Source organism: Peromyscus leucopus, chromosome 20, assembly GCF_004664715.2.
Source record: "Peromyscus leucopus breed LL Stock chromosome 20, UCI_PerLeu_2.1, whole genome shotgun sequence".
In the NCBI taxonomy this organism is placed as follows: domain Eukaryota; kingdom Metazoa; phylum Chordata; class Mammalia; order Rodentia; family Cricetidae; genus Peromyscus; species Peromyscus leucopus.
In genome coordinates, this window is record NC_051080.1 from 55024844 (window position 1) to 55047865 (window position 23022).

Below are 23022 nucleotides of genomic sequence, written 5' to 3' on the forward strand. Positions count from 1 at the left end.
AGAACACAGAGTTATGTAGCCCAACACCAACTAAAGAATCTTCAAAACAATTCTTGTACCTAGGATGTAGATGTAATGGTCTTATTAAATAAGAAACATGGAGCCAAATGCAGAGTTAAAAGCTCAAGAGGTCAGAGCAGTAGCTAAGAGTTTCTCAGGGAAAGGATGGCAGCGTCAGCGAAGGGTAAGAAGGCAGTTTTAAGTCTTAGCTCTTAGCTGCTCTGTGTTTCTTATTTAATAAGACCGTTACATCTACACTAGGCCTTATCAATCATTGCAGCTAGAAGGCAAAACGATTGTAAGATCCAGAGGATCAGGATGTTTGCTATGAGATTTGCTGGAATGTCGGAAGCTCCGCCCATAAACCCTCATAATCACGACTGCCTAAACATCAGCTGAACAGGGACAACAACCATAGACATGCTATAGAAGACTGGAGAAAGCCCAAGAGGTTTCAACCACACACAAAGAACTGTAGACACCTTAAGAATTTCTGAGAGTGGGACAAATTGTTTTCCTCAGGGAAGAACACATCAATTGGTTATCCAAAACCAAATAGTGATCCCTGAAAACATACATATAATTAAAATACATATAGACCAAACAGTATGTATTTAGGAACATATGTACATATATGTATGTAACAACTGTTAATAAAAAAGACCATGGATTTGAAAGAGCAAGGAGAGGTGCATTGCAGTATTTGAAGGGAATAAAGGAAAGCAGCAATTGATGTAATTATATATATTTAATATATATATTAAAATTAATGAAAAAATCTGAGCTGTCAAATTAATTGAATGTGTAAAACTTACTAATTAGTTATGGTGTCTATTACTGTGATAAAACATGATGAACAAAAGCAACTTTGGAAGGGAAGTGTTTATTTAATCTTATCGTTTATTGTTCATTATCCATTGTAGTCAGTGCAGGAAATTTAGGCTGCACACTAGAGATGGGAGGCAATGTTGAAGACATCATGGAGGAGTGCAGCTTACTGGCTTGCTTTCATGGTTTGCTCAGCCTGTATCTTAAATCACTCACCATCACCAACCCAGGGGTAGCACCGGTCATAGTGGTCTGTGCCTTCCCAATTAACCATAAACATGCCCTACAGGCTTACCCATAGACCCAATCTATGGAGACATTTTTTAAATTGAGGTCCTTGTCTCCAAAATGGCTCTAGCTTTTGTTAAGTTGGCATGAAAACTAACAACACACTTACCTAGCATACAGTAAACAAATTCATTGGGTTTTTAAGGCAAAAGCTTTACAAACTAGTAATCCATAATTATTTTTATTTTTTTCTAAATTAGTTTATTGTGTGGATAATGTTTGCAATACACTTTTAAAAGGTATATGTTCAGTAAAGGATGAATGGTTGATTATCAAGTTTGATTGAAATGAATTTGTATAGAAAATAACTTATAGAATCTAATATGTCACTATATTCTTTTATTTCTGATGACACATAAATCATGATCAAAAATTAGATAGCAATAAGATTACCTTGATTTAGCTCATAAATCAAATTTAAGTTCCTATTCTACCCAACAATGAAATATTATTAGTCTTTGAATAATGCTTACATAATGACATAATGCCTTCCTGGGAGGAAAAATGTATAAAAGTTTACCTCCTGCAGTAAAACACAGAAAATTGTTTTAGCAATTGCTGTTTTCCCCATACACATATAGAAAATCAAATAATAGAATAATAACCAGCAACTACAACCACAAATCTGAGAAAATTGACTTTGATCTCTATTGCTGAGAAATGTCAGTGATTTCACCACTCCCTGGAGATGAGGATGCTCATGGTGTTAGAGTCTACCTGTCTCACTTTCTGTTCTTGCTGCTGTGTTAAAAACCTTTGACAAAAGCGGCTCAGGAAAGAACATGTTTATTTATCCCACATTTGCAAGATATAGCCCATCATTGCAGAGAAGACAAGGCGGCAGGAAGTTGAAGCAACTAGTCACGTGACATCCACAGTCCAGAGCAGACAGGCAGGAATTAATGTGTTCGTGATAATATTCAGCTTCCTCTCTCTTTTTCATTTATCCCAGGGTCTAGCCCATGGAATGGTGCTATCCATATTCAGGATGAGCCATCCTAACTCAATTTTTCTAAATAAGAAAATTGTGCTGGATTGATGGCTCGGCAGATATTAATACTTGCTACTCATCAAGAAGACTCAGGTTTGTTTCATGTTTCCACCTTGGGTGACTTAAAAACACCAGTAACTTGGATCCAAGAACTCTGTTACCTGTTTTGGCTTCTCTGTATACACTTGAGATGCATACACTTCCATTCAGGCACGTATAAGAAACTTAACTAATTAATTATTAATAAGAAAAGAAATCCTTCAAAGGCATGCTCACAGCTGAAGCTAGTCTAGTGTGTCAAATTGACAATTGCAAAGAACCATCATAGAGACACAGCTTGAGTTTACTTAAGTATATCTGAAATGCTCAGAGTCAGGGAGAATTGATTCTAAGGCTGTATGATCACTCTCTTGTACTAATCTTTTGAATATTACTTATTAACCAGTAAAAGTATTAGAACATACAGGACCACAAATATAAGGTTTATGAGAGATTGATAAGATCTATCTACATACATTCCTCCACCATTATCAGAGAAGCTTCTATTTGCAGTAGACAATGATCCACATAGAGAGCCACAATTAGCCAAGGTGCAGAGAGAATAAGAGGCTTCAGAATGAACAGCCCTAAATGAAACATATAGAGTGTAGCCCCTCCTCCCAAAGCTCAGGTGTCATTCCAGAAATTTGTGTAGAAAGTGGGCAAGAGCAAGGAGCTACAGATGACTGCCAGAAAACTGTCTTCTGGAAACAGCAGGGCAGCTAGGTGCTCATGTGAAATAGCAGTGACTGTAACATGATGCACAAGACCTGTTGCAAGCCTGAGCCAAGCCAAACCCCAGCATGGAAAGTGGAGTTAGGCCTGCTAACTCGGGAGTAATTGGCAATTGCTAGCTACTAGAAGAGCAAAAGGCTTTCTATGTCACCCCTGGTAAGTCAAAGACGCTCTAGGGGAAGGCCACACATCCAAGAATATTTGGCCAACACAGATTAGCCTAAGTGCAGAAAAAGGACCTAACATTGAGTAGGAAAGAAAGTAGATTGTGAATCAAGGAAAAGTTGGTGAGGTGAGGAAAATATGACCCAATATGCTGTATGGAATTTTCAGACAGTGGCAAGGAGATACATAGGCTGACAGAAAACCAGAGAGATGAATTTGCTAATTTACTTGTGTTAGACAATACTACCAGAAAGTATACCTGAGATAAGGACTCACATGTTTGAGATGTTATTTGCAAAGCAGTCTCAGGCAGCTGGTGGAGGTGAGACATGCTTGGACCACAGGAAAGTCAGTTCAAGAAGCATCATCCAGTTCAGTAGCACTGTGAATTACCGTGACCTTTTATATGAGAAAAGTAATGAAATTTGTATAACACCTCTGAGTAAAGCAGAGGGTGTTGCAGAAGAATAAGAAACACATCTATACATTTATTACTAGTTCCTTGAAGGCTAATAATTGGATTACAAATGTGAGAAGCTATGTAATTTCTTTCAGTATTTGTATAAGGTCAAAAAAGGTCACAGATATCTTGTCCCAGGTGGAAGGGAAGACAGGCAGCAGAATGTAGTGTTCAAGGATTCACTTCTTGAAATCCTAACCCTAACACAGTTAACAGAAATCATCATTTCTGTGATTAATTTTTAGAAAATTGAATTGTTTAGGAAATATTTTAAAACAGAAAAATTCTGCTGTTCATGATTATATTTTTTGAACAAGAAAAATTAAGTTAAACACACTCTGGGTTTCTCTCTAAATATTCCTCTAGTTGCCCCTACATTTTCCCCATTATTCATCTAATTCTTGTAATTGAATTGCCAAGAAAATCCCCTGCTATATTTCTGTCCCAAATAATAGACCAGGAGAGTGATGAGATGCCATCATTACCCTGATGATACTCAGCTGTGCCATTAATTTCCTCTGGACTCAGATGTCACTGTGGCTCCATGATCCTTTTAGCAGCCAAGAGTGGCAGAGACAGGCTGGCATCCTTCCAAATCATTAAAGACAACGAGACCTGCCTGACATGCTTGAGAAATGCCTAGAGACGTTAAAAGAGGAAGGTTGGGTTTTCTCAAATGAGGTGACTCAGAGTACTATCCTATATCAGTCTATTTCTAGATCACAATCTGCCCAAGTCCTTCAAGGTAGCACCTATGGAAATGCATTATGTAAATCTATGCCATTTGGCTCATATATTTAACTTGAACTTTGTCGACCTTATTCAATAATCCCATCTTCACCTAGGAAACATTCAAGCTTACTTAGGAATACCTATGCTGTCCTTGTGAAATAAAGCCTTCAGACATTTAAAGGAAAAAGGAAGCTATATATCTGAAGTATGCATTATGGATAGAAATTATATATCAACTCTTTTGACTCTAATTTAAAATGGACTACAACATTTGGACAGAAATATTACTGAGTCTTTCCCCCATTTCCACCTCTAGACAACCTTGAAAGAGGTTATATTTGAAGACAGGTCCTCAAGATAAAAATCCTGATAATTGGCCTGGAGAGCTCCCAATGTAAGACTCATCTCCTATGATATGCCCTGACAAGCATCTAGATCATCACTGCTGAGGAAACAGAGATGAAAGTTGCCTTCAGAATGTAGTTTTAAACATTTAATAGATGTGGAATGAGAACACTTCCTTTATGAAAGAAGGTACAAGAAAGTACTTGTCAGCTTATAAACCCACAACTTTTACAGTGTCATGGAAGACTGCAGTAGTCACTTTGGGCAATAGTGGTTTATTTCCCATTAAAATTCATGAGGGAAATGAGATGTCAGTTCCATTCCCATCAGAATGTAGTGAGTGACTACAGCATTTTACCTTGTGATTAAATTGCCATTAGCTTAGGTAGGTGACAATTCTTTTCATGACTGCCCATACTTCCTTAGAGGTGATGATAATATCTTTGATATAAATATTATTATGTGGATCAGGGATAAAGAATACTCTTGGTAAAAGGAGAGTCATTTAGAAGCATAATGTAACATTATTTTCTGTTCCTAACCCATAATAAACAAGAGTTTTATCATGATGTCAGAAGCAATACCAATTAAGTGATTTTACATTGTAGGGCAAGGATGCTTTAATTATCTAATACACAGGAAATGCTCCTGCTACCAAAAGAGGTTCCTGTGTGAAAGGCAGCATTTGTTTTCCTCAAGTAACTGCACATTCCACAAACTAGCTTTTAAAATCCTATAATCCCTTTCAATGTTTTATCCTCTTCTGATTTTCAGAAAACATATATGACTAAAGTAGAACATTTCATTATCAATATTATGTGACCTTCATAGGTGCTTAATAACAATTTGCTGAGATACAATATCTGAGTAATTTTTACATAGCATCAGTCTTATTTAATAGATATGTGTACTGCTGAGGTATTCAGCTGTGTGAAGTGTGAAATTAAAAAGATATTATATAAATAAACATACTGTTAATGTACTTCTAAATGAACATAGTAATAAAATGTCTCCTAGTGACATATAACATCAGCAACCTTCATGAGAAAAGTTCCTACTTGTAGTAGATGGTAATTCACATAGGACTATAACTGTACAATGTGCAAACAGTGAGAGATTTTGGAGTACTAAACACTTAGTGTGACATCTCATATCTTTCCCCTCAAGGATTAGGGATACATATGTAAAAGGAGGCAGAAGATTATAAGAGCCAGATATGGTGGATGACTGCCTTTTCCTAACTCAACATGGCTTATGACTATGGGGTCTCACAAATATTATGAGTGCCAGCATAAGATGTACAGAAACTCAAAAAATACAAAAATCCCAGAATGGAGAAGGGGAAGTGGACACAAAAACCCATGCCTAATCAAGAAGCTATTTGCAATTGATAGCTGCTTGGAGAGAATAGTAAGTTTTCTTCAACAGAGTAGCACTGAGTATAACAAACACATTTTCATATTCAGGATAAATAACACAAAACAGATGCCATGATTTTAATATTTATCTATGTATTATGTGTGTTTGTGTCTATGTGTGTACATTTGTCAAGATTGGTTTGGTTTTGAGATTGGTTATTTTTTTAAGAGAGAAAAAGTATGAAGTTTTATGAGTAGCATTGGAAAGGATCTGGCAGGAGAGGGGGCAAGGGGAAGAATATGATAAAATATATATTGCATCAAAACTTTAACAAATGAGGATGAAAGCAATTGGAATACATTATATATATGCATGAAATTGTCTAGCACTATGTTTAACTAATAAACATAATATATTTTCAGGTTCACACACATTTGTTCATCAGAATTTCTGGGAGCTAGAGGATGCTGCGTTTAAAAATATTGCTAATTAAAAGGTGTTCCTTTGTCTTTTCTTATTCCTTTCTCTCTTGCAAATACATTCTCTAATATTCTTCACACTAGATCATGTCTTTTTGACAGTCTTATTTCACACATTTTCAGCAGAGAAAGCAGAAAAAAATAAATATAATTATTACCATTTTTACAACAGGAGGCTTGATGCCAAACCACAGAGCAAACCTTCTGAGGCTCCCAAAGTTTACCCAGTAGGCTTTCTTTTCCCCTTGTTATTAAAAGTGTCTTCAGCCACAGCAAGAAGTAACCTAATTTAGAAGCCTGTTATTAGAGAAGTCAGGCCCTGAGTTGCCCAAGCACTTGCCCTGCACTTTTAGTATTAAGCATCTCTGCCCAAACAGCTTCCTTCACACATAGCTGCCCATCGATTGGTTAATTCATTAAGGTTATTGATGGGAAATATTTCTCTTGCACATTTCATACCTAGTACTTCTGCCTTTATTATCTGAGAAAAGCGATGCTTTTATAAGGCAGATGATTCTTGCTGACATCTCCCAGCAATGGGTTTGTTATTAAAATGCTATGAGGCTTGAAGGGAAAAGTCTAGTTTTGCAGGTGTCCTTTTCCATATGGGCTTAAGTCATTCTGTTTGGCATAGTTCTGCCTTCCTTACCGCAGAACAGGAGTTAACAAAAACTGAATCCACCCAGCTGAAACAGCGAAACAGGATTGGAACTTTGGGGATGTATTTGTTTATAGAAATAAACAAATTTGCAGATCATGGAACTGAGGTCCTTGTATTGGATTTATCTATAGTCATAAAAATATTTAGGATCTTTCCTTTGCCAAGCATTGTAAAAATTTTTAAAATATAAGTGGACAAGATGCACAATAACTTCTGTCAATGATTAATATTTAAAGTTGATTTTTAGCTAAGAAATTTCACATATCAGAATTATTTTTGAATAACCAAATATTTCCTTTACCAACATTCATATTAATCTGCTATTTGGTGTTGTGTAGTGGAGAGAATATCATCCAAGGACAGGATGTTTTCAAACATTTTCTGATGGACAGAAATGCAAACCCATGATGGACGAATGTGGGAGAAGATCGTTCCATTATGTCAAACACCACTTAGAATCATACCTTTTAGATCCCACTTCATTACTCTTTCATGATTATAACATGGTATGGAATATTAATCTCTTCACCCACATTTATAAAATACAGATATTGTATTCATAAATTATTTATGTGGAATTAGAAAAAGAAATACTACATGAAATCATGTTTCTGTCAATTAAAAGATAATGCAGGTTTTCTAAAGGTAGGCATACACTACAAAGTTCATTATATTTCCTGAGGAAGTACACATTGGACACATTGATAACTCAATGCTGGCGTCTCTATGCAATTTTTTCTTACCAGTCAGGCTCCAGTTTTCTCTGATGTGTGTGTAGTTTCCACCTTCATCCATGATCTACATGAATGTCATCACAGAAAGGACTCCCTATCACTTCTCAAGAAGTAGGCATTATTTGATTAGTATTTCAGAGTCATACTTACTCCGTAATTATTTTGTGTCTGATTCTATATTCCTTTATTTTCATGACCTGCATTGCAATGTAAATCCTCTAAAGAGGATATTTTAAGTTTGTTAGTACATTCTATTTAAAACCTGTGGGAGCCCGTTCTGGGGTTCCTCGTGGCTTTACCAGCAGGTCCGAATAGAGGATGATCAGGACCATGGGCCTGAGTGCAGGTGTCTGAGATGGCCTGCACTTGGCTGTGCTGGGGGAGGAGGTCTTTTGCTCCACCCCCTTGGCGTCTCTATAAAAACCCTGGACCAGAGACAGTCGGGGCCCGTTGGAATAGGTTCCAGGCCCTCTCGAGGCTATCCTTTATTTTCTATCTGTTTATCTCCACAAGATTCTCCGCTATAAATCTTTCTATCTAATATTTCCTGCTGCTCGCACTCAAGAAAACTCTGGGAAGCTGTGGGGGTGGTGGGTAAACGCCCCACAGAATGGCGCCCGAACAGGGACTAAAGAAAAAAAAAAGGGACTAAAGAAAAAAAGGGACTAAAGAAAGGGGAAAAAGGGACTAAAGGGGAAAAAAGGGACTAAAGAAAAAAAGGGGAACAAAAAAGGGGGGACTAAAGACAAATGAACAGGGACTTAAGACAAAGTAATAGGGACTAAAGATAAAAAAAAATAATAGTTTTAATACAGAGTTTTTGGTGAAAGTGCTGAGTCAGCCCTGCCAGTGGAAAGGCATGCCGGTGTTATGAAAAAAAAATATTTTTATATATTTTTTGGTGAGGCAGGGGTTTTATCCTCGAGAGAAAAGGAAAGCGGACTGGAAGGATGTCCGATGCTGCAGCAAAATTCTCTTCTGTCAAAATTTTCTATCTTCTATCCCTTTCTCAATTTCTATCTGTGATAAATAAGGTATAGGGTAGTAATATAGTTTAAAAAAAAACTTATAAGTGTAAGATTATGTAAAAAAAAATAAGTAAGGCAACCAGACAAAAAAACTCTTCAATTTTCTAACTTTGGGGGCTTTGAAAGCAAACTGGGGGAAAAAAATCTTTCTTGGGGCTTTTCGGGTAGTAAAAAAGCTCTTCTTTGAGCTTATGGGGAAGAAAAAGTTTCCTATGGAAGCTTTTGACCTGGGGACAGCTGAAATGCCAAATCCAAGCGGCAGGAGAAAGTAATTTCTCCCTGAGGCAAAAATGGGGGTGTAAGAAGTCAAAGTTTAAAGTTGGGAAGTTTTGGGAAAAGTTGGTCTTTCTCCTGGGGGGAAAAATCTTTCTCTTAAACTAAAGTTTTTTTTTTTAAAAATTTGGGGGGAAAAATCTCTAAAAAGCCTTAAGCTCTCTTAAACTTAAAAACTAAAGCCTTTAACTTTCTCAGAAGGACAAAAATTAGAATCACCTGAAGATATTAGTATGGGGACCACCTGTGATTAGCTCTAAGGGAAAACAAAAAACCTCTTAAGACAGCAAAACCTCTAAGTTCTCTTTCAAGCTTTAAAAATCCTCCCTGCAATGCAGGAGGCAGGAACAAGTTTCTAAAAACCCCTTCTAAGCTCTGTCTCTTCAAGCTAGTAAAAGACAGGGGGAAACGCTTGGGAGAGTGTGGGTGAAGAGCTACAGAGAGCCCAAAAGGGCCGGAAACTTTACCTGAGAAAAGCAAAAGCCAAGCTTCACAGTTACAGCCGAGCTGAGGCATCAAGGGTTTTGTCTGAGTGAGTGTCTCAGAATGAAAAGGTGCTCCTCATTGTCCTAATAATGCAAAGATCCCCTGAAGCAATGTGGGCTGTTGGCATTGTATCCTTGCTTCTGACCAAAAACCAAAAACGCCCAGAGGCGACTGGCCAGTGTGTCTGAGTTGGAGTGCATTTCGGGGATACTAGGGTTCCTGCAGTGGTAAACTTCCTGGAGCACAGAGCTGAGGCAGGAAGGTGCAGGACCCAGGGGAAGATTGCTAATGAACAAACAAAGCTAAAGCTGGTGGGAACGGCAGAGTTGTCCACTTTCCTACAAGTCCCGGGTTGATAGGTCCACAGCTGCAAAAAGAAATCTGAGAAAAGCTTTCCTATCAGAGAAAGGACCTTTCTGGGAAAACAGTAAAGCTGATGAACTGTGTCTGAAGAAGCAGTTGTGCTGCCAAGTCAGAACGCTGTCTGGGGAAAGAGCCCAGCCGGGGCAGAACAGAACTATCCAGGAGTAAAGCTTGCTTTTCTGTCAGAGAAAGTATCTCTTTGAGAAAAGCTTTGTTTCAACTGACTCCCTGTGAGATGAGGGAGTGTAGCCCTGAGGGGTGATTGCCTCTGGTATAAGCTCTGTCCTTGAGCACCCAGAGAAGCAAACACAACCCACTGGGGGACTGGGCCAGGTGAAGGCCTGATGAGGCAAAGCACCTGTCCTAATGGGAGTTTAGAGATGGCAAAAACCTCCCTTGTTAGATTTTCAGTCTGTACACAAACCACACAGAAAACAAACGGACAAAAAGGCCCTACCTTCAGTAGCAGGGAAAGCCGCCACTGTAGTGTTGGAAACTGTTTCTGGGGTAGAGGAGATAAACTGAGACCAAACTGGGAACTGTCTGGGAGAAAGACTCTAAAGAAACAGAGCAGACAGATTCCTCCCCAGAAAATGCATGACCTGACAAAGCTGCTAGATTTTGAGGCAGATTCGGGGGGAGAAAAAAAGCCCCTACCTCCAAAAGCAGCTAGCAGAGAAACAGAGCCTCAGATACCTGAAGCTCTGCACCTAGGGGGAAGGAACAAGCAAAATGAGATAAATCAGTGGAAGAAAACCTCTGAAGGAGCTATGGAAAAGCTGTTGTAAATGATCTTGTTTTTCACTGACTGGCTAAAACAAACACAAGCCCCGAGGAAAGTTGCTATCAGAAATGCCAGCCTCAATGCGCACTAATGAGGCAGGTGCAGTTCTGATTCGGGGGCCAGTGTCTGATGAAGGAGAGACACCTGTTGAAGCCAGCTGAGAGACCAGAAACCTCCCAATGTCCCATAGCTGAAAATGTAAAATGCTTGTTCAAATCTCCCATTGCAAAAGCAAAAAACTTTGTTCAAACCTCCCGGGCAAGAATTTGTAAGCAAGTCTGGTAAAAAAGAACTTAGAAGTTGACTCTCAGACCCAAAAAGAACTATGGGAAATGACTAATATAAGGAAAATTATGTAAGGGACTGATATTATTATGGACTGATATAAGGGAAACGCATTCTGGGAAAGGTAGTTTTTCCGCTAAAGATGGTGACATTGCCCTGAAACACTTTTGTCAGCTCGAAAATACGTTCATGGTAAACTTATAATATAGCCTTTAAAAGAATAAGGAGGAAAGTCATCTAAGAGCTTAAGTGTCAGTTGCATTGAAAAATTGAAAGATTACGGAACTAGGTGCTTCATGGTTTGGGGCTCCGTTGGTAAAGTGCCTTATTTACCCTAATAGCTGTACAAGTTCTACGGCAGTTGGATGACAAAAAGCTACCTATAAGAGTAAACAAGCCACTTTAAAATCCTTAAAACAAGGGAAGGCAGTTTATACACTGAACATTGTCTTAGATATGAAGAAACTTATGTTGAAATTAAAAAGTTCTTTGCCTTTTGAACAAACTGCCTGCCATGAGTAATTCCTTTGCAAATCTAATAAGGAGACAAGGAAACAGGCATTCAAAAAAGAAATGACTGCTTTATAGATGGGAAACAAACTTCAGAAAATCTAGCTCTCTTACAAAAGAGTTGCTTTACCTGAGAGTTCCTTATAAGAAATCAATGCTAAATTTCACCGCTGCTAATAACATCAGGAGTTAAAGCTAATGAAGTGAAAATACTAAATCCTGAAACTCAAGTGAAATGGAAAGATCCCTGCTCGGGATTATGGAAGGGTCCCGATCCTGTTTTAATATGGGGTCGAGGACATGTTTGTGTTTTTTCACAAGAGGAGAATGAAGCTCGGTGGTTACCGGAGCGTTTGGTAAGGAGCGTGGAACCTAAGGAAGGTCAGCTCCAATGAGGTTCCTATAAAGGAACCAGAATGAAAGTGGCTCGATTAGTATTTCTGAGGTTTTGTCACTGGTTAATGCAAACAGTGAGGAAATAGAGATGGTGGAAACGTTTGTCTGAATTGAAGCACTTAGGGGAACTACTATGAATTTGGGTGAAGGGACAGCCTCTAGTTAAAAACTATCTACCACTGACAGTGCATCTCTGCCGGTCCGGAACGGCTGAGAGAACTCGCAACTTTGGGGTGTGGCTTCGTCCTGAGAATGTTACAATCCCCTAGCAACAAGTATCACAACTCTATAATGACAACACTCACTAAATCCCAGTGCTTTATAACAAAGCTAACTATAAACTGTAAACTTTAGAAATGATGTACGTACTTCCTGTCTAGTTAAGAGAATATTTCTGATAGAGATGGTGATAATAATTAAGAGTAAGAAGTAGAAAGACGAAAATAAGATATGTGAGTTTGTAAAAATTCCGTCTTGTTAGATCTGTGTTAAGAAATCTTTAGGTGTTTGCTAAGTTAGACATATGCTAATGGTAGCCTATATAAGTTTGTAAAATCTATAGAGTTCCTTTAAGAATATAAGCTTGTAAGAAGTATCTAAGGTAGTCTTAAGACATGTAGTAATAAGCTTGTAAGATGCTAGTTGTAAATGTAAGTTTAAAATAAGAAATAAGATGGAATGAATATAAGTATATAAGAATTAATAAGAAATATATTTGCTAAAGTAGTTCTATAGTTTCCTTAAAGTATAAATAAGTAGATGTTAATGTTATATGTGAGTTTGTAAAAATGTGTAAATGTTGAGTGAGTTTATGCTTAAGCACATGTTATGTGAATTTGTGAAAAAGTGTAAATGTTAAGTGTGAGTCTATTAATGTATATGGTGAAAACACCTGAGACACAGGAGATAGTGTCCTAGTAGACTGCAAAGTAGGCAGTCTGAATGGTTTCAAAAGCTCCAGAAGCCGCTAAGAAGCTAAGAATGGCGGACGCCAGAACCAGCACAAGGCATCCGCAGCTGAGATCCGTGGAATATCAACGCAGCACAGAAAAACCTGAGCTAACAGCAAAAATGGTGCGGTTTAAAATATTACTATAACTAAAAAGGTATGTCTGTGAGAACAAAAGTTGCAGAGACGCTTGTTTGAACAAAAATTAACTGCAAAAAGTTTTGGTTGAAAAACGTCTCTTCATATTTGGAAGTGAAAGCCTGATACCAGAATTTATTTCTTGTTTGAACTTTTTGAACTTAAAATGAGATAAAATTACAAAAAGATTTTGGTTATGGATTTCTCATATTTGGAAGGCTAGTACCAGAATTTATCATTTGAATTTTAAGACTTAAATGAAACAAACCATAGAGATTTCATTGCAATGGGACAGTTTTGAGTAATGACCTAGGAACGGTTTTCTGGAATTGGGTTAAAAATGGAACTGTTTAAACGAAGAAATGTATTTCTACTTAGAATCAAGATGCAATTTTGTGTATGTGTATATGCTTTATTTACTGGTGATTCATGAATTGTTTTGTGGAACTGTTTATGTAAGAATGGAATTACTTATGGAACTGGTTTTGTGTTACAAATGGAACTGTTTAAACAGAAAAGTTTGGGTTTTCTAACTAGGCTTGAGATTTTGCTTAAAATTATAAAGAAAAGGGAGAGTTAATATTCCTTAGTTTATTTAATTTAAATTGTTGTTTGAATGGATTAATGTCATGTTTTGTTAGTAAGAAATGCAAATGGGGTATACTAAGAGACTATTTCTAAAGTGTGTAAAGAGCTTTATTAAGAAACTGCTTTTGGATGTTTTACTAAGTTTTCAAAGTATTAATGGTTAGATCGAAAATATTGCTTTTCAATATGGGTTTGTAGGAATTGTATAAGTTTGGGTTCATCTAACTAGGTTTGAGTTTTTGTTTAAAAATTATAAAGAAAAGGAGGAGCTATGAGATTGAATTATGTTCGCAGAAACCTATTGATGTTAATGCACCCTGGCTTTGTGGAGTTGAGGACATGTTTAAGTTTGATGTGAATACATCGAAGTTTTTCCTATGTTCTGTTAACAAGAAAATTCAAATGACTGAGTTAAAGTTGTAAGACGGAGAAAATTGTTAACTATATATAGCACCATATATGCTAATTCTAATGGTTCTGTTAAGAGTTTGTTTTGAGTTGTAAGATTGAGAGAATTGTGACTATGTATAGCAATATTTATGTTAACCTGTTAATGGTAATGATGAAGCTAAGGGATTCTTTAAGTTTGTAGTCGCCTTAAGAGTTTTGGTTTAGAAAGGGCTTGAGACAGCTAAGACTGCTGTGGTCACCTTGGACCTAATTCAAAAGAGAAATGCCATTTATATCATCCTCTACTCCCATACTGGGAGGTGTAACAGCTATGGAGATTGCTGTAAGCCATTAATAGTTATTTTTTTTATATATTAAGAAGGGGGGACCTGTGGGAGCCCGTTCTGGGGTTCCTCGTGGCTTTACCAGCAGGTCCGAATAGAGGATGATCAGGACCACGGGCCTGAGTGCAGGTGTCTGAGATGGCCTGCACTTGGCTGTGCTGGGGGAGGAGGTCTTTTGCTCCACCCCCTTGGCGTCTCTATAAAAACCCTGGACCAGAGACAGTCGGGGCCCGTTGGAATAGGTTCCAGGCCCTCTCGAGGCTATCCTTTATTTTCTATCTGTTTATCTCCACAAGATTCTCCGCTATAAATCTTTCTATCTAATATTTCCTGCTGCTCGCACTCAAGAAAACTCTGGGAAGCTGTGGGGGTGGTGGGTAAACGCCCCACAAAAACCCACCACAACAAATGACCAAAATCATATTCAGATAATTTATTGGATAATAATTATCCATGAATAAATGGATAGATAAGTGGGGTCTATGAATAGTCATAGGAAAGTATTATCAACAGTGGCATAGTATTCCTGTTCCCTATGTGAACACATTGGATCATATATGGGGTTTTTTACTATGCACCAGTCATCACCTTGAAAAATTCAACCACACCTGTGGGAATTCTTACCATTACATCTTCCAGAATACAAAATTAAAATTAGGATGGGACTAGATTACATCATTGATTCTCAACCTTGGCTGCATAGTGAGATTGAAGGGCACAGTTTTCAGCTCATTAGTATAAAAATTTCAGTGTCAGAGTTTTGCTTTAAGTGAAGTTGGATGCTTGAAACAATTAAATTTGAGTCCCTAAGGGCTGAAGTCTTGATATCCATATTTTAAAATTATTTTACACATATTCTTTTTCTTAAGTTAGTATACAAAGTAACGGATTTCTTTATAGTATTTTCATGGATGGTTACTTATCTCATTTCTCTGTCTGCCTCTGTCTCCAGTGTCTCTTTTTGCAATTTTATGTCACCTACATTCTATTAACATTCCACTCTTCTCCCTTAAAACTTTCCTGTCCTAAATAAGGACATGTTTCTCATTTCTTGATCTCTATCCACATTTGCTCCCACTTTATCACATTTTTAAAAATAAATTAGAAGCAAAAAATACATTGAAGAGAAGACATGCAGTATTTGTCTTTCTGAGACTGGGTTAACCCGATTAATATGTTATCCAGTTCCAAGCATATTTCTGGAAAATTAATAATTTAATTTTTATTTATGGCTGAAAAGAACTTAAATGTGTGTATGTGTCACGTGCATGTTGGCTAATTTCCTTTCATGTGTATTTTGACTAGCTCAGCAATAAACATGGGTGCACAAGCATCTCTGTAATGGGAGGGTATAGTGGAGGAATATGACAATTCTAGTTTTAGTTTTATGAGAAATCGATATACTTATTTGCATACTGGCTGTATCAGTTTTCACTACCACTATCCAGGAATAAGGATTCTTGTTTCCCTATATTTCTCAAATCTTCCTGGATTTTGTTTCTTTTTTTCTTGATGCTAGCTATTCTGACTAGAGTAGGATGCAATCTACTTTTAGTTTGCATCCATTTGGTGGATAACAATGTTGACGATTTCCACACATACTTATTGGTTGTTTGTGTTTATTCTTTAAAACTTATTAATTTTTAATTTTGTGTGTGAAAGTGTATTGCATGGTTTGTATGTGTATGTGTGTGTAGTTTGTGTGTATGTGTGTATGTGTAAGGGAAGTTAAAACAAAAAGAGATTGGCCCCGACTTCCCTTCTGGACCAGAGGTGAGTACCTGGATCCAACCCGGACCCCATCCCTGGGCACCAGCCACTCCGGGAAGACCTGCCCAACTTGGCACCAGGTTCTGGCCACCAGGCAGCTCCCCTTCTAGCCCCACCGGGAGGGATCCCCTTTTCCAAGCCCCTCGGCAGCCCCTGCAATCTCCACGCCCTGCCCCCACGCCCATCTGCCCGAGACCCCAGCCTCCTCCTGAGACTTAGAGACCGGCCCCCAGCTCCCAGCCTGCCCCTGACTTCCCTTCTGGTCCAGAGGTGAGTACCTGGGTCCAATGCGAACCCCATCCCTGGGCACCAGCCACTCCGCAAAGACCTGCCCAACTTGGCACCAGGTTCTGGCCACCGGGCAGCTCCCCTTCTAGCCCCACCGGGAGGGATCCCCTGTTCCAAGCCCCCTGGCAGCCCCTGCAATCTCCGCGCCCTGCCCCCACGCCCATCTGCCCGAGACCACAGCCACTTCCTGAGACTTAGAGACCGGCCCCCAGCTCCCAGCCTGCCCCCGACTTCCCTTCTGGTCCAGAGGTGAGTACCTGGGTCCAACCCGGACCCCATCCCTGGGCACCAGCCACTCCGCGAAGACCTGCCCAACTTGGCACCAGGTTCTGGCCACCGGGCAGCTCCCCTTCTAGCCCCACCGGGAGGGATCCCCTTTTCCAAGCCCCCCGGCAGCCCCTGCAATCTCCGCGCCCTGCCCCCACGCCCATCTGCCCGAGACCACAGCCACTTCCTGAGATTTAGAGACCGGCTCCCAGCTCCCAGCCTGCCCCGACTTCTCTTCTGGACCAGGGGTGAGTACCTGGGTCCAACCCGGACCCCATCCCTGGGCACCAGCCACTCCGCAAAGACCTGCCCAACTTGGCACCAGGTTCTGGCCACCGGGCAGCTCCCCTTCTAGCCCCACCGGGAGGGATCCCCTTTTCCAAGCCCCTCGGCAGCCCCTGCAATCTCCGCGCCCTGCCCCCACGCCCATCTGCCCGAGACCACAGCCACTTCCTGAGACTTAGAGACCGGCCCCCAGCTCCCAGCCTGCCCCCGACTGCCATTCTGGACCAGAGAGTTGGACAAGAGAACTCCCTTTTGGACAAGAGAGAGAGTCTTCCTGAATCTGTCAGCTCTTTCTGAAACAAGTACACTGATAAGACCAAGAAGGAACCATAAGGAGATGGGCAGACGTCAAGGCAGAAGTACATACAACAAAATGAAGAGCAATACAGCATCACCAGAACCTAGCCCGCCTCCAACATCTAGACCTGAACACCAAAAATTGGAAGAAGCAGAAGAAAGTAGCCTTATGAGTAACTTCATGAAGAAGGTAGAGGCTTGTGTAGAGGAAAAGACAAGAAAATTGGAAGAACACTGTAAACAACTAGAGGAAAGGGCAAACAAATTAGAAGAAAACAATAAAGCCTCCAAGAAAACAATAAAGCCTCCAAGAAAACAATAAAGCCCTCCAAGAAAACAATAAATTCCTGGAAGAAAACAATAAAGTCCTGCAAGAAAACAATAAAGCACTGAAAGAAAATCATGAAAAAGTAATGAAACAAACAAAGGAAACAGTCCAAGAACTGAAAAGGGAAATTGAAAAAATAAAGAAGACACAAACAGAGGGAATGCTGGAAATAGAAAACCTGAGTAAAAGATCGGGAACTTCAGATGCAAGTATAACCAACAGAATGCAAGAGATGGAAGAGAGGATTTCTGGCATTGAAGACACAGTAGAAGAAATAGTTTCATCAGTCGAAGGAAACACTAAAGCCAACAAAGTCATGAACCAAAATGTCCAAGAAATTTGGGACACCATGAAAAGACCAAACCTACGAATTATAGGGATAGAAGAAGGTGAAGAATACCAACTCAAAGGCACAGAAAATATATTCAACAAAATTATAGAAGAAAACTTTCCCAACTTAAAGAAGGAAATGCCTATGAAGATACAAGAAACCTATAGAACACCAAACAGACTAGACCCCCCAAAAAAGTCCCCTCGACACATAATAATTAAACAACTAAATGTACAGAATAAAGAAAGAATATTAAGAGCAGCCAAGGAAAAAGGACAAGTGACCTATAAAGGTAAACCCATCAGAATAACACCCGACTTCTCAATGGAGACTTTGAAAGCCAGAAGGACCTGGACAGATGTAATGCAGACACTAAGAGACCATGGATGTCAGCCCAGACTAATATACCCAGCAAAACTTTCAATCATCATAGACGGAAGGAACAAGACATTCGAAGACAAAGCCAGATACACACTTGAAAACACAGGCAATAGATAAAGCCACAACAGTAAACCCCAAAGAAGAGAAGTACACACACACTACCACCAAAAATAACAGGGATGAAGAATCACTGGTCATTAATATCCCTTAATATCAACGGACTTAATTCACCTATAAAAAAACAGAATGGATACGAAAGCAGGACCCATCTTTCTGCTGCATACAAGAAACACATCTCAAATTCAAAGACAGACACTACCTAAGAATAAAAGGCTGGGAAAAGACATTTCAATCAAATGGTCTTAAGAAACAAGCAGGGGTAGCCATCCTGATATCCATCAAAATAGACTTCAAACTAAAATCAATAAAAAGAGATCAAGAAGGACATTACATCCTTGTTACAGGAAAGATCAACCAAGATGAAGTTTCAATTCTGAACATATATGCCCCAAACACAAGGGCACCCACATATGTAAAAGAAACATTACTAAAGCTTAAACCACATATAAACCCCAAACATTAATAGTGGGAGATCTCAACACCCCACTTTCACCACTGGACAGATCTCCCAAATCGAAACTTAACAGAGAAATAAAGGACTTAACTGATGTCATGACCCAATTGGACCTAATAGATATCTACAGAACATTCCATCCTAACAAGAAAGAATATACTTTCTTCTCAGCACCCCATGGAACTTTCTCTAAAATCAACCACATACTTGGCCACAAAGCAAATCTCAACAGATACAAAACAATCAGAATAACCTCCTGTGTTCTATCAGACCACCATGGTTTAAAGCTAGATTTCAACAACAACAAAAACCACAGAAAACCTACAATCTCATGGAAACTGAATAATGCTCAACTGAATCACCAATGGGTTAAGGAAGAAATAAAGAAAGAAATTAAAGACTTCCTAGAGATCAATGAAAATGAAGACACCACATACCCAAACTTATGGGACACTATGAAAGCAGTGTTAAGAGGGAAATTCATAGCACTAAATGCCCACATAAAGAAGTTGGAGAAATCCCACACTAGTGAATTAACAGCACATCTGAAAGCTCTAGAACAAGAAGAAGCAAAGTCTCCCAGGAAGAATAGACGCCAGAAAATTATCAAAGTGAGAGGTGAAATTAATAAATTAGAAACTAAGAGAATAATACAAAAAATTAATGAAACAAAGAGTTGTTCTTGAGAAATCAACAAGATAGACAAGCCCTTATCCAAACTAACCAAAAGACAGAGAGAGAGAATCCAAATCAACAAAATCAGAAATGAAAAGGGGGACATAACAACAGACATTGAGGAAATCCAGAGAATTATAAGGTCATATTTCAAAAACCTCTACTCCACAAAACTGGAAAACCTAAAAGAAATGGACATTTTTCTGGATAGATACCACATACCTAAGTTAAATCAAGACCAGATAAACTATTTAAATAGTCCAATAACCCTAAGGAAATAGAAACATTCATTAAAGGTCTCCCAACCAAAAAAAGCCCAGGACCAGATTGTTTCAGCGCAGAATTCTACCAGATCTTCAAAGAAGAGTTAATACCAATACTCTCTAAATTGTTCCACATAATAGAAACAGAAGGAACATTACCAAACTCCTTCTATGAGGCTACAATTACCCTGATTCCTAAACCAAACAAGGATGCAACAAAGAAAGAGAACTACAGACCGATCTCCCTCATGAACATTGATGCAAAAATACTCAATAAAATACTGGCAAACAGACTCCAAGAACACATCAGAACAATTATCCACCATGATCAAGTAGGCTTCATCCCAGGGATGCAAGGGTGGTTCAACATACGAAAGTCCATCAATGTAATACACCATATAAACAAACTCAAAGAAAAAAACCACATGATCATCTCACTAGATGCAGAAAAGGCATTTGACAAAATCCAACACCCCTTCATGATAAAAGTCTTGGAGCGATCAGGAATACAGGGAACATACCTAAACATAATAAAGGCAATATATAGCAAACCAACAGCCAACATCAAATTAAATGGAGAGAAACTCAAAGCAATTCCACTAAAATCAGGAACGAGACAAGGCTGTCCATTCTCCCCATACTTATTCAATATAGTACTTGAAGTTCTAGCCAGAGCAATAAGACAACATAAGGAGATTAAGGGGATTCAAATTGGAAAGGAAGAAGTCAAGCTTTCCCTATTTGCAGACGACATGATAGTATACTTGAGTGACCCCAAAGATTCCACCCAGGAATTGATAAAGCTTATAAACACCTTCAGCAACATAGCAGGATACAAGATCAACTCAAAAAAATCAGTAGCCCTCCTATATACAATGGACAAAGAAGCTGAGAAGGCAATTAGAGATACATCACCCTTTACAATAGCCAAAAATGACATAAAATACCTTGGGGTAACACTAACCAAGCAAGTGAAGGACCTATATGACAAGAACTTTAAGTCCCTGAAAAAAGAATTTGAAGAAGATCTCAGAAAATGGAAAGATCTCCCATGCTCATGGATAGGCAGGGTTAGCATAGTAAAAATGGCAATCTTACCAAAAGCAATTTACAGATTCAATGCAATCCCCATCAAAATACCAACACAATTCTTCACAGACCTGGAAAGAACAATACTCAACTTCATATGGAAAAACAAAAAACCCAGGATAGCTAAAAGAAACCTGTACAATAAAACAACTTCTGGAGGCATCACAATCCCCGACTTCAAGCTCTACTATAGAGCTACAGTAATAAAAACAGCCTGGTATTGCCATAAAAACCGACATGTGGACCAATGGAATCGAATTGAAGACCCTGACATTAACCCACACACCTATGGACATATAATTTTTGACAAAGAAGCCAAAAGTGTACAATGGAAAAAAGAAAGCATCTTCAACAAATGGTGCTGGCATAACTGGATATCAGCGTGTAGAAGGCTGCAAATAGATCCATATCTGTCACCGTGCACAAAACTTAAGTCCAAGTGGATCAAAGACCTCAACATAAATCCAGCTACTCTGAACCTGCTAGAAGAGAAAGTAGGAAATAGTCTTGAACGCCTTGGCACAGGAGATCACTTCTTAAATATAACACCAGTAGCGCAGACACTGAGACAAACAATCAATCAATGGGACCTCTTGAAACTGAGAAGCTTTTGTAGAGCAAAGGATACAGTCAACAAGGCAAAGCGACAGCCTACAGAATGGGAAAAGATCTTCACCAACCCCACATTGGACAGAGGACTGATATCCAGAATATATAAGGAACTCAAGAAATTAGACATCAAAAGGACCAACAGTCCAATTGAGAAATGGGCTTTAGAACTAAACAGAGAATTCTCAACAGAGGAATCCCAAATGGCTGAAAGACATTTAAGGAATTGCTCAACTTCCCTAATCATCAGGGAAATGCAAATCAAGACAACTCTGAGATACCACCTTACGCCTATCAGAGTGGCTAAGATCAAAAACACTGAAGACACTTTATGCTGGAGAGGATGTGGAACTAGGGGAACTCTCCTCCACTGCTGGTGGGAATGCAAGCTTGTACAACCACTTTGGAAATCAATATGGTGCTTTCTTAGAAAATTGGGAATCAATCTCCCCCAAGATCCAGCTATACTACTCCTGGGCATATACCCAAGAAATGCTCAATCATACCACAAAAGCACTTGCTCAGCTATGTTCATATCAGCATTGTTTGTAATAGCCAAAACCTGGAAACAACCTAGATGCCCTTCAACTGAAGAATGGATAAATAAATTGTGGCACATATACACAATGGAATACTACTCAGCAGAGAAAAACAATGACATCATACGGTTTGCAGGCAAATGGATGGATCTAGAAAAAATCATCCTGAGTGAGGTAACCCAGACTCAGAAAGACAAATATGGTATGTACTCACTCATAGGAAGATGCTAGATGTGGAACAAGGATGACTGGACTGCTACTCACATCACCAGTGAGGCTACCTGGAAAACGGGACCCCAAAAAAAGACACGGAGAAATGGACAAGATCTACATGAACAGCCTGGTCATGAGTGGGAACAATGAAGGGCGACGGTCGAGGGAAAGAGAGTGGGAGATCCTAGCTGGATCAAGAAAAGAGAGGAAGAACAAGGAATAGGAGACCATGGTAAATGAAGACCACATGAGAAGGTGAGAAGGGAGGAAGCAGAGAGCTAGGGAGGCCACGGAGATCCACAAAGATACCCCCGCAAAAGACTGCTGGCAATGGTTGCGAGATGGCAGGAACTGACCTACTCTGGTGATGGGATGGCCAGACACCCAGATAGTGGTGCCATAAACCCCATCCAAGGACTGAGGAATCTGAAGGCAGACATCCACGGCTGGGCCCCTGGTGGAGCACTGGGAGTCTAATTAGTGAGAAAGAAGAGGGTTTTATGAGCAAGAATTGTTGAAGCCAAGGTTGGATAAAGCACCGGGACAAATAACCAAATGAATGGAAGCACAGGATCTATGAACCAAAGGCTAAGGGGCCCCCAACTGGATCAGGCCCCCTGAACGGGTGAGACAGTCATTTGGCTTAATCTGTTTGGGAGGCAGCTGTGCATTGGTGCCAGGTCCTGGGCTCGTTGCATGAGTTGGCTGTTTGAATACTGGGACTTATGCAGGGACACTTGGCTTGGTCTGGGAGGGGGGAATG

At 39.3% G+C, this 23022-nt stretch overlaps 1 protein-coding gene and 1 long non-coding RNA gene across 7 annotated transcripts in view; both read right to left on the bottom strand.

The window, feature by feature from the left end:
* Csmd3 (CUB and Sushi multiple domains 3) overlaps positions 1 to 23022 on the bottom strand; it is a 1154880-nt gene that overhangs the window by 610987 nt on the left and 520871 nt on the right. The window lies entirely within an intron of this gene.
* LOC114692280 lies at positions 1865 to 16025 on the bottom strand. The gene is made up of 2 exons (XR_003734390.1): positions 14747 to 16025; positions 1865 to 8078 (listed from the first exon to the last, which is right to left on the bottom strand). It is a non-coding gene; the product is annotated as an uncharacterized LOC114692280 (long non-coding RNA).